Source organism: Strongylocentrotus purpuratus, unplaced genomic scaffold (genome assembly GCF_000002235.5).
Source record: "Strongylocentrotus purpuratus isolate Spur 01 unplaced genomic scaffold, Spur_5.0 spur5_scaffold_20, whole genome shotgun sequence".
NCBI lineage: Eukaryota > Metazoa > Echinodermata > Echinoidea > Camarodonta > Strongylocentrotidae > Strongylocentrotus > Strongylocentrotus purpuratus.
Genome location: NW_022145606.1, coordinates 6618500 through 6637409, shown reverse-complemented (window position 1 = coordinate 6637409; position 18910 = coordinate 6618500). Strand labels below are relative to the sequence as shown.

Sequence of the window (18910 nt, the reverse complement as noted above, 5' to 3'; positions counted from 1 at the left end):
CAATCCAAATATTTTTGAATTCAATGGCAATTGCTATGCTAGGAAAGTCCTACCAATACAGAGACAACAAAGGAACCAATTTCAAGCCGTCTTCAATGGCCCATACACTGATCGATCTAGAGGCTGGAGGCGATGTGACGTGTGAGGTGGTAATGTTAGCATAACAACACCATGAGATCTTGCAGTGTCCACAGCATCAAGAGAAATGTGGGTGTCATGGTTGTCAAGTATCAGGAGAATCTTCCTCTCTGGTGTACATCTGGTGTGCTTGATGATGTGATTGAGGTATTCCACGAATGTCTCCTGATTTATCCAGCCACTACGGGTTGATCTGCCTATGCACTGAGTTGACCCCCCTCTAACAAAGTGTTCTCTATAGTTTACTCTTGGAAAGATGAATAAAGGAGGCACGACTGAGCCAATTGCACTCACAGTGTACACAACGGTTACCAGTTCCCCACGTTCAGCAGAGGTGATTGCGCCGACCTGTTTTTTCCCCTTCTCGGTCACAACAGCAGCAGGCTTTTGAACTGTGGTGCACCCAGTTTCGTCTGTGTTGTAGATTTCACTTGGTGAAAACTTGTATTTGTCCATCACCCAGGCAAGATTGTCAAAGAACTTATCAACAACTGGTCGGTTGAACGCAGTGGCACGTCCTAAAGATGTGGCCTCTGGATGCCTTATTGCCAGGTTTTGTCGCTTCTTGAAGCCTAACCACCAATCCTGGCCTGCCTTTTTCTCACGGTCCCAGCTGTTTCGTTTTGCAAACTCATATGCCAATGTACAGCACCTGTTCACTGACAGACCATGAAACATATCTGATAACTGTTTCACATGATCTCCAAAATCTGTCTCCATGTCAGGAGAAAACACCTGATGCCGCAAGGCGACGGGTGCATAGGCAGTCCCTTGTTGTCTATCTCTCCTTTCAATATAACGTTTCAGCGTCATTCGATCAATGGCAAAGTCCTTAGCTGCACATCGCACACTCTTTCCGCCAGCAACAGCATCAGCCGCTCGTTCCATAACATCGCGGGGAGTTTGTCCTCGATTCGTCTTTTGCTTGTAGTTACGCATTTCTCATGTGCTTCTGAAAGATAATAATGGATATAAAATATATGTTTAGTACAAAGTCCATCTCAAAACATTGTTATTCAATTCTAAATTCCAAAATACAATGCGAATTGTTTTGTAATACTCATCCAACAATATTTAGTAAGTTGGTCAGACCCTACGGGGTAAGTTGAGCCATGGCTCAACTTGCCCCATAGGGTCTGGCTCAACTTACCCCAGTCTGAACTTTCTGAGATATCACCACATACACACATTTTCTATGCATTCATTGTGTAAAAGGCTATGACAAGCATGGAGACCCATACATGGACTAACAATTCTCGCTACCCCAAATAGCGATTCTGCCGAGATCCGGGGAAAATCCTGAAAACGCGCATTGCATTATGGGATAGCTTTTCGACATTACAGCTTCCTGTGCCGTCCTCCACAACAACACAGCGTCGCTTTCGCTCGGAAAGTTCGTGATCACAACCCTCTCTTTCACGGTAGAGTTTAACAGCCTTTTGTGCTAAAGTCACTAATTCTGCCCGAAGCTTTCCATTGCATGGTATTCCTCTGTCCGTTAAGATTTTTTTAAGTTCCGAAACTGTTTTTTTTATCCATTTTGGGGTCGACGAGAAATACATGAACTGAGTGTTGTCTCTACACTGTTTACTGTATCGTCTGCTCGTGATTGTGACGCTGGTCGCTACATGCACAATTTTAAGACAATTATTTTTTTTTTACTTTTAGATTAACAGAAAAAAAACATGAATAAAAATAAAATCTTTCCTGTAAACTATTTTTTGCTTTTTATTGTATATTCAAATTGAATAAAAACAAACTAAATTTAATGCATATATTATAATCTGTACAAATTACACTGATTGGCATCGATTTTAGCGTGCGTGAAAACTCTGCACAGCGAACACAGGTGCTAGCGCCAGCGGGATGGGACTCTATACCGGAAGTTGTAGTGACGACCCGAGAGAGTGAAAATTACCTTGTCTCGCGAATTTCGAGATTTTCGTACCTATTTAGGGTAGCGAGAATTGTCATCATATATCCATATTATATCTATGCTGCATATGGAAGAAAAGTACACTTACCTCATTCACACCTATTCACTTTTATGGCAGAAAATCAGATTTTTCCCTCTGCAACGTTGGTTTCTGTTTCAATCTAAAAAGCAATATGGCAGGGTGTGGGGATATGCAATATTTCATCTATAGATGGCGCCACCACAATGTTTGACTCATTCATAAATGGCTTAGAGGGGGTGGATCAACTTACCCCTATGCTCAACTTACCCCGCCTTCCCCTAACATTACAAACTAATAGTTATAACTCCACCATGCTAGAAAGGTATATCAAATTACGAACAACTAAGTAAAACGCCGGTTATAACTCAAAAAGAGTAATTACAACACAAGAGGGCGCTTTTTTGTAAAGCGTTGTTTCATCCATTTTTCATATGAAATTATGCATGTAATATTTAGTTGCAATAATGATTAAAAGAGATATCATTAACAACAATTTAAAAAACACTTTTTAAAATTTTTGAGAAATTGTAAGCATTTTTTGTATTTTTTGAAAAGTCACATAATTAATTTGGGGCTCAAATCTATTACGGTTGGATATATTTATTGATATTTCAGCCATTTCTTAACCGATTTTGACTAAGTTAAGTTTATTCTGCCATTAGAATTACATCTTTTTTTTAAATTCGACACTCGGCTTTGCATTACCTCACAACAAAATTGTGTCGTGAAGCGCCCTCTCTACCAAAGCTGAACTGCCCCTTTAAACTATTTACATTAATTTTATTCTAATATATATATATATATTTCTTTAACTCACCTGAACCACAGGGGCACTAATAATTTATTTTCGACTACTTCTTTGAAAAAAAACGCCAAAAAAACCCAAAACAGATGCCTGGATTTTAACCAAACTTGACAGGAATCATCCTTAGGGAAGAAGGATGTAAAAATGGGGTACCCATCTGAAAAATGGGCGTGGAAGCAGTCCCCAAAAGGCCCCAAAAAGGGACCAAAATGTCTTTTTAATTAAAAAAGCAATTGCTAGATTTTGCAAACTCTACAGGATTCATCCCAAGGCACGGATAATCTAAAATTATTAAAATTGGGCACTGACAAGGGGACAAAGTGGTACACCCCCCCCCCCCAAAAAAAAAAGAGAGAGAGAGAGAGAGAAGAATGAACATTTCCATGGGGCCATAATGAGACAGTTTTGACATATTACAGGGGCAAACTACCCTTTAGTTACCATGGGGTAACTTCTTCCCCTCCCCAACGATTTATGTCAGGACCTGGCAGACCCCCAATTTCATCTCTTCAGGTAATCGAGCGTAAGGTCCACGGACCACTTGTTGTGATGTGTGTTTCTAACCTTACCGTTACATTTGTGATAGCTTTACGTAAACTTGTCATTGGAAGGAAAATGTCTCAAGAGGAAAACAGATAAATTATATCTTAACTTTAAATCATGCATAATGTATTGCATATAATGATAAAGTTGTAATGTAGCTGGTCACGTAAGTCCATGACATTGTCAAAAACTGCACCCACAATAACAAAAATAATTTACAAACCTCCTTCTCAGATATTACTGATTCCGTCTTCCGCCCTTTGCCCTTGTCGAATGCCGTTTTTTTCTCTGCATATCTCATGACTGGCAGCATCCTCAGGGGTCCCTTGATGGGTAACAAAATACGAGGAACATATGTTATATTTATGATTTATGCTGGAAATTTCTTTCTGAACTCTTTGTAGTTTAAAATCGTATGTTCGATCTATCAATTTATTTTTATTTTGAAGAAAAAAAAACTGTCCAATGAGGACTTTATAACCTACCTCAGAACTTCTTGTAGTTTGCACACAACTATGGGCATTCGAGCAAACACTGTGGGATATACAATGTATCTCTCTATTGGAAAAACACGGCACACACAAATAAAATGATTCCATTGCCTCACCTCACTTTCATCTCCCATCAGCTTCTCCACCGCAGTCATGAAGCGATCCACAGCAGTCCTGAGTTCTGGTAATCCAGTCCCTCTTACATGTAACTTCTTAAAGTCATGGAATATCTATAATTGAGAAACAACGATTGGAAATAATTTGTGTTTCCACCATATCAAGTGCAGAAAAATTAGTAATCTCATCTTGTTCATGAAAAGGTCATGGTAATTGGCATGTATCACAAAACAATGTCTGCTTTCCTAAAAAGAACCTCTACAAATCAAGTGACTTAACCCGAATGTACAAATATGATAAATATTCATAACAAAATAATATCATGGGCATGGGCGGATCTAGGACGAGCGCAGGGGCGCTCACGCTGGATCTCATAATATCGGCAATCTTGCTTGCTCGCTTTGCTCGCTCGCTGAAAAGTATTTACAGGGGCAAGCCATGACAGCCCTGCATGCCCCCATCGAAAGCCGAAGTTTGTCAAAAACTTATTGGAGTCAAGCCTCAAAATTTCTTCCGCATTATTTACCGGCGGCCTCTACCCCAAAATAGGGGGGGGGGGGGGGGAAGGGGGAGGTGTACTCTTGTATATCCGGTATACGGAGATGTGCCGCTGGGAAGGATAAATTTTTATCCGTAGACATGTACGGTCCCCTTTTCACAAAATTATCCTTATTCATGAGTCCCATTTGAAAAAAAAAAAACCCCAAAAACAAAACATTTTTCATATTCTCATGCCTGAAAGAAGTGACCCTCAAAGAGATGGGGCTGGCGCTGCCATGTGCGCAGCAGCACAGCTAGACTGCGCCCTCCAATCTCAAATCCTATATCCGCAAGTGATGGAAGACACTTTCAACATGAAATTCAGTTCTGGTTCTTAATCATTTCTAACTGATGAACTTTGACTTTCTGACCCAAAACATATTTTGTGAATGTAATTATAAGGATGCTGGATGATTCTAAAATAAAATCGAACCTATACTTTTCGTTTTTGAGATATAAACAATTCATACCATATTTGCATCAGTATAGCATGGTATTCTTTTGATGATAGGCTCGACCTGGGCATCTGGAAGTGACCTTATCCATTTCTGGTTCTCTTTGAACGTTTTTTGAAGGAGGAGCTCTACGTGACTGATGCATCTCTTGTCCGGACCCTTGCCCCACTCTCTCCCCAGTTCTGCAAGGCTCTGCTCCAAATCATCATCTGACAAATGGATGTGCTCTGTTCCTATGCATGTAGTTAGAGAACATCATAATGAAGAAAAGGCAATTTTGCAGTGAACATATGTATACATACAGTGGCAGATCCAGGATTTCGTAAAGGGGGGGGGGGGGCCGCGAGACCGTCGATTTTAAGATTTTGTTTCACCTGGGCCGATTGAAAAAATTTATTTATTTGGTCCTTCTGCTGATGACCTTTGACTTAGCTTAGCAGACTTAGCTGAAGTAGATGGGCCAGGAACGGGTGGATCTGGCCCCGATGGACAGGAATCTGATGGTGGTCCTGAATCCAATTGACAGAGCAATGGTGAAAATCCTGATGTAGATGGGATTGACATTGCCTCATCAGTGCTGCAGATAGCATAATCCCCCAGATTTAGGTGGTTTTGAGTAGCTGCTGAGTAGTTGGTGAAGGATAACGATGATGACGATGATGATGGTGATGCTGTTGGTAAGTTCATCTCGTACATGACTTGGGTTACTGGTAGCTGTAAATTAGCTGGTAATTAGCTGGTAATGACACCAGGTCCTGTGCTTGCTGCTCTTGAACCTGTGATTAATGGAAATTCCTAGGGTTCATATTTATACAATTTGGAATGGTGTAATGATATAATTGAACTTGTCATTAACATCAAGTAATCGAACCATATGCAAAGGACGAGGCACTAGAAGATCTAATGGTTCCATGATTTTGATTCGACCCACACATTCTGACACAGCATATGCCTGTAGATGTCTGTTGTAGTATTCTGTTTCGTACACAAGCAAGACAAACAGGGCAACTGCCTTGTTTATGATGATATTCTTTAGTTGAGCACAGACGGGTCCATTTTCATCCCATTCTGTCAACACCAAACACCCCAGCTTAAACTCATAGCTGTGAACAGTCAGTTTATCTGCTACATGGATGAATTCATCTTGTGAACAATCAAGTGTAGCACAAATATGTTGTGCTTCTTCAAATGTTGATATCTGGGCTGGAAACTGATTCTTTATGTCCATCTCACAAGAAAGGGTCTTTCCTTGGAGAAACACATAGCTTTGTTGTTCTTGATGTCTCCTTGATACAGTCTTGGCCACATTTTTGTAGTTATTGCAAGCACGCGCCCAACTCTTAAAAGGTTTGTGTTTCGCTTCTTTCCTAATTGTTGAGTATTGTTCAAGTGGGCCAAGTAACCTAATCAACTGAGGATACACTGAAAACGAAAGTTGGTCAAATGACACAAAAAAATTAGTCATTCACTATGTCTTATTTGACTAAGAAATAATAAGTCATTGGTGCCTAAATTGACTAATATTTTGACTAATATATTGACTAATCAAATTATGTCTTATTTGACTAATCCGAGAAATAATTAGTATTGCATGAAATAGAATTAGTCCGTAATTAGTCCTACACTAAAATAAGTTAGTCTTATATTAGCCTTTCTACTAATTATTCCCTAGTTAAAGATGACACGATTAGTCTTTCGCTAAAAATGGCTGAATGAAACACTTTGGGATAACATACATAAAATTCAAATAAACTTCTTTTAATGAGAACTCTGCAATACAACAATAAAATGTACAGCAATTAAATCACCCATTTACATTATTTCAAGTAACAACAATTATAATAGCACTCCAATGTAGGGCCATATCCCAGGTTTTATTAAACAAAACCTTTCCTTCTTCATACACTTACTCGGCAAAGGTAATTAAAAGCAAAAATGTGACATATTTTGTTCATTAGCGGCCTGAAATGTTACAGTGACTATCATCAATATTACAGTTTTTAATCAATCCTTATACTCTATATTACAGAAGTCCCGGCTGGGTGCTTGATCCTACTGGATTTTGAGCTATGTTTCATGCTAGGCGGAAAGTAAGTTTCGATTCCGCTATGTACATATGTATGTGTTACAAATGCAGCTATCTGACACTACAAGTATATTTGAAATTTCTGTCTCTGACAGGTTTCCCTTGGCTTAATTGTAATAATCCAATTATCAACATCAAAAACACTGTAATTATTAATATAATCCTTACATTAAAAATTGCAATCATTCTTACACTTAACATTTCACAATAAATTCTTGAAAATTTTGAATAAGCAATTATACAACTTGCACAACAAACACAGCTTATCTGACAAGTTATTTGCAAGTTTTGTCCTACGCAGGTTTCCCTGTAACAATTGTAATAATCATTACAACTAGAAACCCTGTAATATAATAATCCTTACATAAAAAATTGCAATCATTCTTACACTAACACTAACATTTCACAATAAACTCTTTAAAACTTGAATACGGTAAGCAATTAACAGCAGCTTCCACAGAGAATTTAGTTCCGATTCTTATGAAGATGGGATACATATAACAACATGCCACCAACATGGGTCCCATTTTTTGGTATATCTATATGACCCAAGCATGGTACTACAAAAAAAAAAAAAAAAATGGTATTTGCATTTTTGTTTTGTCTTTCCCCATATTTGTCTAATTGATGACAATTCTATCATCTGCAATTTATCATTAAAAATATCTGAGAATACCTAGGAAAATGTTATTACCTCTACTCAAAGTTTGATCAAAACATGGGCAGTGATAGTATATAGATAGGTCACTTTCTTCAGTTGCTGCCCCTTTATCCTTTGCAGGGGCAAGTCCTTACCCTTACCCAAATCAAAATTATTTACAAATTCATGAGACCCAGATCACCAACTCGCTCACTCATTGTAACTTTACACATACAGGGTTCCCTTAATCCCTTAAAATTTTGTTGAGTAAAACTTAGGCCTAAGAAAATTGTGTTTGTTTGCAGTAACCAGAGTCCTGAAAATGGGAGAAAACCAAAATCAAAAACATATCTGTCAAAGAATAACGATTTTTGTAGTGTCATTGACAAAAATAGCAGTATATTTAAATCATTTGAGGGTAATACAGTGTGAAATTCATTCATAAACAATAAGTATTTTAAAACCTGGTACAGCCAACTTCTATAATGTAAAGGCCTCCTTATACTATGTCAATTTATATCTGCACTACACCTGCTTTGTGTAACACTGCAGATATGCATTTAATTGTTCATAAATAAAATAGATTAATTTGAAAGTAAAATAACTTGCAACAAATGTAACTGATACATCACTAAATATACACCACACTACAATTCAATTGCAATGTAGACAGACTTCACCTTCTAAATATCTCACATTCGAGAAAGTTTCATAACAAAAATTGCTTAAGTTTGAATATGCTTTTTGCACATGGCATTTGTTTTTATTAACTGAATTCACAGATTATTAAATTGAAATTCACAGATTATTAAATTGAAATTTCCATTTACTTCAATATTTCATAAACCCCGAAAAATTCAGTTCAACTTTCACTAATTCAAATTTCCACTTACATTGATAATTCAGAAACCGAACAAATTCAGTTCAACTTTTTAACTCTAGTGTTTTGCTTGAATTAATATGCAATTTACACATTTTTGACTAATTGTTTCACTTGGATAATCATAACTGGGAGCTCTTATCCAGGCTCTTATTCAGCAGCCATATTGTAATTAAAGCAAGGATTTGGGGTTGCTGAAACTGTGCTGGATTTAGTATATTTGACCAAAGTACAACAACTTGCAATGCAACCAGCAACCAAGCTCTGTTTTAATAGGTTTGAAAGTAGTCAAGTACAAAATAGAGATTAAATTTGGCAAGATGGGGGGCTAGCTTTCAGATAAATTGTTTATCTCTTGTTTGATAGCTGGAGAAGAAGTTTGAATCCAAGATTAGAAATTCAATACATTTGATTATGAAAGAGTAAGTTCATATTTCAAACTACCGAGTGAGTATAAAAAAACAACTAAACACTTCGGTATCATTTTTGTGTGGTATATGTGTTTACGCTTGGATGAACACGGCGCATTGTTTACAAGAATGTAAAAAGCGACTTGTGCCAAAGTGGGGGTGAGATCAAAACAACAAAAAAGCAACTTCATCCTGATTAAACTGACGTAACTTTTTAGTGAAAAGGTTTTGAGCAAAATAACTTAGCAAGATTGTTGTTACACCTATCGACTAGATTCTGTGTAAAAATGAGATTGATTTATCAAGTAATCCATGAGTGAGCACACATCAAAGAGCAAATGGTCACTTACAGACCTAAAAAGGACTCTTAATACTTTTGAAAAGTGATCATTTTGTCTTTGACGTGTGCTCACTCAAGCTTGACTCTACAGATCTATCTCATTTTTACACAGAATGTAGTCGATAGGTGTAACAACACCTGTGCCATCTTATTTTGCTCAAAACCTTTTCGTTAAAAAGTTATGCTATTTTAATCACGATGGAGTTGCTTTTTTGTAAGCTTTTGTTGTTTTGACTTCACCCCCACTTTGGCACAATTCGCTTTTTACATTCTCGAAAACAATGCGCAGTGTTCATCCAAGCGTAAACACATACCACACAAAAATGATACCGAAGATGCGGGAGAAGTTACTCTTTCAAAGTATGTATAATAATAATTTGGGGTTCATAAATTGGTTTTCTTTTTAATGACAATTTTCTAAGTGTTTATTATTTTTTTTTAATCACTCAGTAGAAGGGTGACAGTGACAGTTCTCAAATTATGACTCTAAATCTGTAAAGTTTTGACATGAACCTGCAACCAAGAGATGAACATGTAGTCAGGCAGCTGGGTGACTAATGTGTTTAATGCTGTGACTTTTTGGCCAATCTAGATGCGAGGGTAAGCACTGGTTTCTCCAAGCTGGTTCCATCTTTAATGCCAAGGAGGAAATTCTGGATGAAAGAGATCGTCTTTTGAAGTCGTGGTATATAGGCCAGATTGAAGACGTAGAATGTTGCTATGTAGCAGCTAAGTGCAGTATGAATTTGGTCTGTATTGCAGATTGACATCTCCTCGGCTACAACTTCAAAGCAAGTTGATTCAGAGACTTCTTTGTTGTTCATTTTGATGAACACAGAGTTTGGGTTTGGGGTCTCATCATCCTGGAAATGGGGGGGGGGGGGGACCAAAAAAAAAATCATTATAAAGTGCATGATGTCAAAGTTTCTTTAGTTATCTTGAGAAAGGTAGCAATTTCAACCCAGGTAAATGAATGACCCCTCTTTTTTTTGTTGAAAAATTTGGTTTGGATATTGGTTGCATTTTTGGAAACAGGCAAATATTTTATGATTCTCTCTCTGTTGGTTTATTTATTGGTTGCGAAAATTAACTAATAAATCCCACTTTAGAGTTCAATTGGTTGAACAAACAGCCTCTTACATGAAATATTGGCTTGGAGTCTGGGTTGCAAATTTGGATCTTCTCAAATTTGGCTATCACGTAGTAATCAAAAGTTTCAGCTGGAAACCTGTACCCAAGTCAAATATAAGAACCCCTGGGATTACAAGTGCCCATAGTGTGAATGATCACTGCAATTTAGCTAGAAGATGTTTACCTTGAAAGTCCACATGTCTTTCGGGTCTTCTTTCAACAAGGTCGGCAATTTTACCGCGGCATATTCCAGACCATCTGTAATATGAAACATTGATTTAACATGAATTATTATTATTAATGTAAATCAGTCCGGTATTCATTCCAAGAAGCACCTGTGCATGTGATGACCAAATTAGGCAGCACATGGTTGCATGATCAATAACAAGCCTACAAACTTGAAGAAAAAAAACCGATTGGCAAATGGATATTTAAAGCCCTAATTCTGTGACGTTACTTACGAGCTGCTCCCCCATTCGCTGTTTACGTAATTTCCATAAATTTCTATTTTTTTGTGGTTCTTGATAAGGGAATATATTAATTTCGTAGGGGCATGTATATTAACATATGTTTGATGATAGGCCTATTTAGACAGCATATGTGAAATAATTAGCATTTTCCTGAAAAATAAGGCAATTGGATGTTATAGATGTTTAAGGTTTTTATATTGTGACATAACTTGCAAGCCGCTCTTCCTTATAATGGGGGAGCAGCTCGTCACTTGCGAGCTGCTCCCCATTATATGGAAGAGCAGCTCGCAAGTGACGTCACAAAATTAAGGCTTTAAACATCCATAACTTTGTTATTCTTTGGTGAATTTTCTTAAAACCTTCGCTCATATTTGTCTTTTATTTTTCTGCTTTTTTAAAAACCAATTTAATTCCATGATGAACTTGTTATGGGGCAGACAGGACAGAGTGGGAATTGCCCATTTATACATGCATTGCAATGCAATTGCTGCCCGACAAAACAATGTCGGACCATCCTCCATGCATTCACAGAGCCTTCGCTCATATTTGTCTTTTATTTTTCTGCTTTTTTAAAAACCAATTTAATTCCATGATGAACTTGTTATGGGGCAGACAGGACAGAGTGGGAATTGCCCATTTATACATGCATTGCAATGCAATTGCTGCCCGACAAAACAATGTCGGACCATCCTCCATGCATTCACAGAGCCTTCGCTCATATTTGTCTTTTATTTTTCTGCTTTTTTAAAAACCAATTTAATTCCATGATGAACTTGTTATGGGGCAGACAGGACAGAGTGGGAATTGCCCATGTATACATGCATTGCAATGCAATTGTTGCCCGACAAAACAATGGCGGACCATCCTCCATGCATTCACAGAGCCTTTACGCACGCGTCAATTGGGACTGCGCACTCTAGTTTTTTTAATATATCTCTATCATTGTCTATGTGAAAATGTAACCTTTTTTTTGGTGATTTCATGAAACAACAAAATTTCCGAAATTTGTTGTCAAAAACGCCCCTTTTTTGTAACCTTACACACAAGCATGGTTACCCAAAAGATTAATTAGTGAAGGACTGGGGAACAAAGTTGGTATTAGAAAGGACTTAATGCTCGGTAGGACAGAGGGGTCCAGAGAAGAGGAAGACAGTGAACAAAGTGGATCCATGACCTATCAACAGTACAGGAAAGAATATGGCTACTTTCAGGACGGTTTCCCAAAACAGACTTGACAAACTGGAGGAGAGTTGTGAATTTCATTGAAATCATCCGAGTCAAAATAACACTAATCAAAAGCACTATGTAAAGAGTACACCTAAAAGTTGTGCACCTGAAAACGTATAAATTTGAGTCCAGTGGGATCAAGTTATAAAACATCAAGTACATGGATCTACAGTTTTATCTAAACATGCACTTGCCTTTGTTTTCATCCTTCCAAGTTGCTGCCAGGTGCACTTCACCTTTGCTAACCTAATTGCTCCCCTTAAAGCACTCTGATAAGCCTTGGGCATATTTAGCTAGCCCTTTTTCCAGGAGCTCCACCACCCCTGCTCCTCCATGAATTCTTTGAAATTCTGCAAGAAGCTGATCGACAAAAAAACAAAACAAGTCTAATTTTCCACCTTAACATTATGTCGTTTGCACATACGAGTATACATAACAACTAAAACTAAAATCTGTACTCTAGATAAGTTAGACAGACAACCTTTGAACTGTGACGCCTACCATTATTAATATGAAGTTATCATCATAGACTTTTAGTAGGCTTTCATTAAGACCTCCACAACGAGTGAATCCAATTTGTCATGTGACCTCATTTCAAATTTATGGAAATAAAAACAATGTTGCAATAATGACTTTGGGCCGACATCTATTTTTTCAATCATTTAACGACTTCTTAAACTGGTATTAGTTGAGACATATACGCGACATCCGACATCGTACTTAGAAATGTCATATTTATGTCGATATAATGACATTTGGCTAACATCTTTTTTTCCAACCATTTACCAACTTCTTTATTTGTGACCAATTGCGACATCGATACAACATCGGCGCGACATCAAATTTAAGATGTCATACTCATGTTGCAATAATGACATCGGCCCGACATCAATTTTGAACTATTTATAGAGGACCCGAAAACATACCTCCGGCAACCACCTATTTTGGGCGGAGACATAAACAAGTGACCTACCTCATGTTCTGTAAACAGCCAAGGATAGTTTTCCTTGATCCCCTGTAGAGATATAACCTATTACTATTTCCTTTCTTATGTCTGCAAGTGTTATTTCCATTAGGTGTGAGACTGCTTTGTAATCTGGACGCTTCTTTAGTATCTCCAGCTGAAGCCACTTCTTGTGTCTCAGTATGGAGATATCATCTTCTGAGGAGGGTCTTGCTGGTAAATAGTTCTGCATTCCCCACATGGGTGGATAGCGTGGTGAGCTGTTCTTCTCTTTGGCAGGGGTACTCTTAGGTAATACTTGGGTCAGTGCCTTTCTCTTCCTTGCTTTTACCACTAGCATTTCTCTGATTTCTGGATCCCTCTTTCTTGCATTTTGGAACTTTCTTTGAATCTTGTCAGCCCACAGTTGCTGAAAATGTACAAAATTTAACATTATGAATACTAATGCAAGGGAACCTTGAACCCATGTACATGTACCACTCTCAATGATCATTCAATATTCGACACAACCTGGACAGCAACTCTATGGGTGCATTTACTTTGGGAAAGGTGAATTTTTACCCCCCCCCCCCCCAAAAAAAAAAAAAAAAAAAAAAAAAAAAAATTGCAGCAATGTTGAAAATGTGTTAGATCTTCAACATACAAGTTTGGATGGATCTGCCGTTTTCATCACTATGTTTATAATGTACTTTTATCCATGATAAATTCATAGTGAATCCTGACCAAATGATTTTGATGAAATGACATAATTTCCTGATTATGTATTTAAAAAATATGCAACATAGCAAACACTTTCAGGCTATTTTGATCAAAAGACCCTTTTCTGTGTATGCTGGCGTGTGTATGCCTGTGCGGATCGCGTGACGGTCCACAGCTGAGCAAGAATGACAGATACCAGCGGTCGGACGGTTCCATTGTGTCAACAGGGGGGGTTTTATACCAAGGGGGGTGAAAAGGAGCAATCAATGTGCTAAATGTATGCGTACTCGATTTACTCTCTTCCCCCCTCTCTCTCTCTCTCTCTCTCTCTCTCCATTTCCCACTTTATCTCTCTCTCTCCCTATACATCTATCCCCCCCTCTCTCTCTCTCTATCCTCTCTCCTCTCTCTCTATCCCTCTCATTCTTTCTCTCCTCTCATTCACTCTCTGTCACTCTCTCTACAGTGTATCCCTCTCTCTCCTCTCAATATATCTCTCTATGCATTTCTCACTTTTCTCACAAATATTTCTTACAAATACTTGTAGGCCTAGTCCTTTCCTTTCTCTCCTTATCTATTTACACAGGTGTATGTGAATTGTCCATTTGAAATCCAAAACATGTTTCACTCAATTCAGTAAACTATTTTTGTTTGTATTTTGATATTGTATAGCTTTCTCCCTTTCAGTCAAATAAGTTACGTGCATGTATAAACAAGAATAAGTGCAAAGAAAAAATAATATTCCTTTTCAGAAGATTTATTTTATCCAACTTATCAAACATAACACATTTCTTGATAAACGTTAAACCTGTTGAACATATGTACATTGCTTATCTAAAGCTACAGTTGACGGCCGTTATAACGGGCACGGATATTCAGTATAACAAGATTTAAACGTAATCAGGCAATCGGCTTGGTATCAAAAACCTTGTTATAATGGGAGTTGACTTACAGTACATGTATATTTATATGTTTATATAATATTGAACATGTAAATCATGACCAATAAGGAACTGGCAAAGACTCATGGCAGTTGCATAATTGCCATAGTCACTATTTGATTCTATTATACAATACAAATTACAGTATGTTTATGACAAAGCATCCACAACGTGACCTCAATTGTCCGATTCATAAACATACAGTACAACCTTCATGTATGGATACATACAATTTCTTAAAATCTTGACTTAATGCTTTGACTACACTTCACACTACATGTAAATACATATAAAACACATACAGACATTGGATTAGAAGGGTTATGTGGCAGCAAAATAAGATTAAGGCAAAACTAAGGCATTTCAGCAAAACAAGTTCAAAACATTTGATAGAGTAAGAGTTGTATAGTAGTGTAATACATGAAACTAGAGTTATGTAATTCCATATACAATACATGCATGTTCCAAAATTCGCAAGATCTTAGCACACAAAATACGTTGTTCAAAGTTTACGAAAATAGATGTATGCACTGACTGGCAAGTATTTTAAGTAATGCGCAAGTAAAATACAAATGTATATAACAAAAAAATACTACATGTAGTAACATCCAGCCTCATTAAACACATACATGTGCATGAATGTACATGAATCTTAAAAAAAAAACATAAATAGTATGATATATATTTTGATAAATATCTAAGTTACACCGTTTGAAAGTCAACTGTTAAAACTTTAACAAACTACACACACTGTACCTCACATGATCTGAAGGCAGTTTATTGGGTAATTTATCACACACGACATTGAGCTGAAATCTTTGGCAGAAATAATACATTAAGTATTAAAGCACACACGGCCACAATGAAATATAACTCTTTCAAATACATTTGTGTATAAACATGCACACTTTATACATCTAACTCATCACTCAACCAGCATATATAGAACATGAAAGTATAGTACATGTACATGTACTTTGGTTAAGTCTCAAACTAAATCCATGCACTTTGCAAGGAAATGGAAAGCACCTGTGTTAATCATTTTACTTGAACATCACTGGTCGATAACTAGATTGGCACTATTATCATATATGGAGTCTTATTCATGTTGCACAAATAATAAATGAAACTCACATGTCTACATGTACATGTACATGTAGTTTTCATAATCTTGTTAAATATTTACACACAAGTTGAAGAAAAAAAAAAAATCTTGTTCAGCCTTATTCTACAATGTATTTCTCAGCTCAGAACATTGAAAAAACAAATGGAATACACAAACAGAAACATGCTTGTGTACATGTACATGGATAAATTAAAAACACCTACATGTTTCACAGTAAATGACATGAAATATTACTCTTTTTGTGGACATGTGCGCATGTTATGGCCACTTGTTTTGCATTTGCTGCAGGTCACTGACCATTTTGGTGTTCGTTTGAATTTTCCTTGTAGGATATGCAGTCTATGCTGCTTAGAAAGAATTTGTGCCAGAGCAGATGGACCGAAATTTGTTGACCTGTGATACCATTTTGTGACTAGATCGTTCAATTTTTCTAACCCTTGCTGGCAGAAGTGTGAGATGTTGCCATGTAACCTCATCACTTCTGGCACATGAAATGCTAGAAGATGCATGTACGGTGTAATGTCTGTACTACAATTGATTTCATAATACAAATGCACCCATTCTTTTGCTGCTATTTCAAAAGCGTCAATTTCTTCTTCTGATAGGTCCTTTTCCATCTCGGTCAAAAGATTGGAGAAAGTCTTCCATAACTTCTTTAAACTGTTCAGTTTTGGGTGTGTTGGTATTATGAAATCAAGATCCATGTGTTGCAAAATCCTACGGTGTTCTGGCCCTCTGAAAGTCCTGTACTCAATTCTGCCATCTTTGATAAAATATTTCCAATCAAGAATTTTCACTTGATCAGATATGAATACTTGGAACTTTTTTACATGATGAGAATTGTCTAGCTTCTTTTCAGTGACTGAACATTTTGAGAAATTGTCCAGCTTCAGCAAATACGCAAACAAGTGGCTAACCATTTGGTCGCATATGCGCAAACACAAATGAAGAGTATCTGGAATCACTTTACAAATTGGAATTGAAGGAAAGATAGGCAATTCGGTGCAGTTAAACTTTAAAGGATCAGATTTTTTCATTTTACCACAGGTAGTTATTTCTTCAATTGTTCTTGCTCCCAAATCAGGATTTGTCATTGACCAAGTTTTTTGCATATCAAATCGGTCTTCCTTTGAACAACGGCACCACAAGCATGAAAACTTACTGGCAAATCCCCCAATGCCTACAACTTGATTCAAGAACTTCAAATCCCCACCAAGATATTTATCAATGGTTATTTTCTGTCCAGCAATCATAACGAATTCCAGGTTCTCTATTTCTTCAATTAAACTGGAGAGGGCAGATTTAATCCCTTCATTACTTTCCTTACACTTCACAATTGCTAGCAAGTAATTGCCATGCTCTGACATACAGGTGGCTTCATCGACCATTGTATAAGATATGTTGACAAACATGTTATCCTTGTGCCATCGCCGCTAATCTTTACTCTTACTGAACCATTTTTAATCACATATGATTTTGACGGATCAGACAGTTTCTCGCAAAGAGATTCTGAAAGTGAGGTGTACACACCAGGGCTCATTGGGTTTGTTTCATGGATACTGATTACTGATGGAGTTATTTAACTGATTACGTCGTTTTACAAGCCTACACAATTTGGGGAGCCTTGAATATTTTGTCTGAGTCAATTCATGGTATCCTCTATTTGGTATATTGTACATATCCAGAATAAAAATCAATTCATCCAATTCATCTTGTGTGCATTCTTCAGAGGTTTCCTGGTCAAAAGGAATGCAGATCTCTACATCTTCATTAAATTGAAGTGATAACTCGTTGGCTTAAAATATTCATCAGAGACAGATTCTAACATTGACTTGACTGTTTCAACCTTATGTTTCTTGTGTCTCCTCTTTTGTACATCACTATATGAATTCTTTTGTTTGCTCTTTCCCCTTTCTCCATGTTTACGTTTTTTAGGATTGGATAGTCGTTCAGTTTTTCGTTTGAGTTCCTGATTCTGATTAGTTGTGTCAGCTAAAACTTGTCTGGACACATTGAGTTCGTCATGAGATCTGTTTAGTTCTTCTTGGACTTCTTCTAATTTTCTTTTAGTTGGGGAACCAGTTCGATGTGGAACATTCAGTACATAATCTGAATTTGCCCATTTTTCCAGCAATTCTTTTTTCTTAAAACCAGATCTACTAATGAGCTTCAACTTTCGAAGAAGGTGCCTGAGCTTCTCAACAAGTGTTTTACGGACACATGCTATGTTTATCTGGTCCCTGTTTAAGTGGAATTTGGACAGGATTGCTTGCAACACAGTGTCAATATTTTCAGGGGTCAGTGAGTTAGAGTCAGGTGTAGTTAATTTGTAAAGGAAGAGGTTGTTAATTTCCAACTTAACAACATGAGGGTATTCGTCAAACTGAGGCCCATCTGGCAAAGACTGACAAGTCTGAAAATATCCAAGTAATATAAAAAAGACAACACATGCATTCAATAGATGAGCCATGTTGCTAAGATTGTCATAAACATGCCTAGTAGTTATGAACTATGTTTATAAAGTACTACATGTACAGTGCATTAAAATTTAAAACATATATCAACTGGGATGTACACTGTGGCAAGAGATTAAAGTGTAAATGGCACCAAAAAAAGTATTCAACTACATGTAGGCATCAGAGGCAAGGAAAAGTCAACATTCTATTAAATACATGTGTACATTCCCTACTGTTAGAGCATATTTATACATTATACTGTGTATTTACATCTGCAAATAACGGTTTAGGTCTGCTGCATTGCCACGATCCCGAACAAACCTAAAAACCAAATGAAAACCACGATGGACATATGTGGGTACACAAGCCTGATCAGAGGTGTATTCAATAAGTGGTCTTCGTTCAATCACCCGAAAATTTATGCTGCCATCTACAACAAAAGCGAAGTCTCGGTTTTTGTTGATAACTCTATAAAACCACCGTTCCCCCAGCA

General features: G+C 37.2%; 1 long non-coding RNA gene across 1 annotated transcript; it reads right to left on the bottom strand.

The window, feature by feature from the left end:
- Window positions 1-8180: 8180 nt before the first annotated feature.
- On the bottom strand, window positions 8181-10797 carry LOC115918861. The gene is made up of 2 exons (XR_004065489.1): window positions 10719-10797; window positions 8181-10266 (listed from the first exon to the last, which is right to left on the bottom strand). It is a non-coding gene; the product is annotated as an uncharacterized LOC115918861 (long non-coding RNA).
- Between the last annotated feature and the right edge of the window lie 8113 nt (window positions 10798-18910).